Source organism: Triticum aestivum, chromosome 5A (genome assembly GCF_018294505.1).
Source record: "Triticum aestivum cultivar Chinese Spring chromosome 5A, IWGSC CS RefSeq v2.1, whole genome shotgun sequence".
Taxonomy (NCBI): domain Eukaryota; kingdom Viridiplantae; phylum Streptophyta; class Magnoliopsida; order Poales; family Poaceae; genus Triticum; species Triticum aestivum.
Window position 1 is genome coordinate 463558854 of NC_057806.1, and position 3272 is coordinate 463562125.

The following is a 3272-nucleotide window of genomic DNA, read 5'->3' on the forward strand; positions in this document are numbered from 1 at the left end:
TCCTCCTCCTCCCCTCCTTTATATATGGGGGTGGGGGGCACCCCAAAGACACAACCGTTGTTTCTTAGCCGTGTGCGATGCCCCCCTCCACAGTTTACTCCTCCGGTCATATTGTCGTAGTGCTTAGGCGAAGCCCTACGCAGATCACATCACCATCGTTGTCACCATGTTATCGTGCTGACGGAACTCTCCCTCGACCCTCTACTGGATCAAGAGTTCGAGGGACGTCATCGAGCTGAACGTGTGCTAAACACGGAGGTGCCGTACGTTCGGTACTTGGATCGGTTGGACCGTGAAGACGTTCGATTACATCAACCGCATTAACCTAACGCTTACACTTTCGGTCTACGAGGGTACGTGGACACACTCTCCCCGTCTTGTTGCTATGCATCTCCTAGATAGATCTTGCGTGATCGTAGGATTTTTTTTTGAAATTGCATGATACGTTCCTCTACAGCTCCGTCTTCCAGATGTCATAGATGCAGACCACAATTTGCATCCACTCCTCGACTACCTCCCAAGCTCCGCGGTGATGTTGGAGCAGACGCCATCGCAAAAGCGGAGCCCGAGGACACATGTCCACCACAAGGATGCCATCGCCCCCATGATGTTCCCAGTTCCTTCATCGACCATAGAGATGATCGCCTCGCCGGAGAAAAACCGGAGCTTCTTTATTCTGCATCGTCGTCGCTACCGTCGAAACCAGGACGTCAAACAATTCAAAACCCTAAGCTTCTTGGGCCCTAAACCTAATCACGACCAGTCTCTAAAGACCAAATCTAAATTAATAAGCCTTACCATAAGTCACTCAATCACATTAATTAATCTTGCTATATGTCACGAAAAATAAATAGATTAACATTACCGTACGTCACCCAATCACATTAATGTGGCATGACACATCCTACCAAAATGTCATTGCACCACAATATCAATCTCCAACTTAATTAACCTTTTATAGTTACTTATGACGCATGACACTGCCTACCAGATCTATAATTTGGTTCTTCCCGCCTGCCCCATGCCATATTAGGTCCAGACCTTCCCTTTATCCTACGAGCTGACATGGTCTCATCTTCAAGCTCGAAGAGAGTGATGGCAACCCGATACAGTCTCGGTCGCCCTGGCTAGAAGAGGGTGCAAAAATGTCATACTGCCAGACATAATTTGGTACAAATGTGACATTGCCTGAGATTAATTTGAAAATCATGTTTACATTTGGTACATGCCATATAAAATATGAGGGTCTTTTATTATAGTGTGCTATTAATTATTCTACGTTATGAAATTATAGATGTTGAGGTGTATTAATGCCTATGTTTTTGCTTGCAGAAGGATTCTCCGACAACATTCGGTGACCTCACTCCTTTTAAAGAACTGTTGAACATAATTAACATTGACACAAGTGACATTAATCATATAATGTGTAAGTTTACCGCCTCAAGCATTGCCACAAGAGATATATTTTTCTACCACCCTCAACTTCCCAAGGATTACATGAACATCCCTAAAAAACAGGTTCCTATATACTAGGTTTCTACCTTGACATATCTTGTAACCTTTTGTGTCTCTGCTATTTTGTGTATGTAGCAATAATCACAAGTTATGCCCTTGGCTCTTGATTTTTCTCCTATGTAGTATTGTTGACAATAATCACAAGTTATGCCCTTGGCTCTTGGTAAATTTGGTGACCTAAAGCAATTTTAGGTAAATGAGATAGGAAGTGAGGAGAATCTTTTCTCTCTCTTCTCTAACGAATACATAAATCTGTACCACGAATCAGGCATGTGCGCACGAGGGAGGGAAGAGGGGAGAAACGTTGACGTTTTTCATCCTTTGGATGAACATTTCTATTCATGGCTTTCTTTTTTCGTGCAACGCATGAGCGTGGCGCCGTCATGGTAGAGCCCGGGATGAGGGGTGGGTCCAATATAGAACCAAAAGGTACTCCCACTAAGATGGGAAGGCAGTTGTAGTCCTTGTTCCTTGTTGCTGGCCTGCCACAATGGCGCCGATTAGTGGCTCACTTGGAACACGATTTAGTGAACTTTGTGATAAGAGTTAGGGTTGAGAGTGAGTGGGATGAGGGTTGGCGTTGGTCTGTCAAGTTACGATTGTCTGAGTGGAATAATTTCCCTACTTTAAAAATATGGCAAATTCCATTTCATTAAAGATGGCTTTGCAACAAATTTTGCACGAGCGAGCGGTCCATATTTTTTCATCAAGTCGTACAATTTTTTATTATGATAGAAGGTAAATGCATTGGTTGGTTGCTTCAAGAGTTAATAATGGACATGTTGACGTATAAGTTGCATGCCCAACAATGGACATCAAGTTTTTGTTTAGTGGTAATGCATGATTCACCTGTATGTTATAACGTGGCAATGGCTTAGGAGACATCGGATATGCCTTCTTGGCTCGAGGGGTGTTGTAGGCAGTGCACGCCTCCTCCCCCTTTGATGGCGGTGGCAGATTGGCTTAAACACGAGAGGGATGGGGGGCGTCAGGGCGGGGAGCGAGGCGGTTGGTTGGGGACTCCTCATTGGTGGTCCGCGGGGAAGTAAATTATGAAGGAGAAAGGGGTCCATGACAAAAGTGAGGTGGGGGCCGTCTGGTTTTAAAGGAGAGGACTCCAACGATAAATGTCCTGATATGGCAAGAAACCAGGTGGGAAGCGAGGGCCTGGTAGAAAAATGGTAGGGTGCATCGTGGGGTGGGGGTTTTATGTTGGAACCGTGTGTGAAGATAACATGGCGGATAGTTCGGACAACCACATTTCTCCTCCACATTTAGGATGGAATTGGGGGAGCCCAGAATATCTAGACCGTTGAATTTTGGAAGCCTGCTGGGCGTCTCTTTGATGTCCGAGCACGTCCAGACATACAAAGGAGAAATTGGCTTCAACCTTGAAAATGACCTAAATTATATATTTGATTCATTTATATGCATGCATTATGACCCGTAGCAACTAGCAACGGACTTGTCGATTTGAAATGACATGATCCATCATGGGCTGCAACGGGAGTCAGCCTTGGGCTGCGACGGTTGAAGCCCGAAAGCATAACCATGGGCTTTGGTGTCATATAATGGCCATGGCCGAAGCCCCCAAGGCCTAGGACCGCTGTAATGGAGGAGAGCGGAGTCCTTCTGTACCGACACGGCAGCGAGAACGACAGGGTGCCCCGTGCAAAATCCCGTCCTCTTTTTTAAACGAGTTCTAGGCTTCCGCCGGCCGCCGCCACGGAGTCTTCCCTTTCCATTTGGAAGGAGCC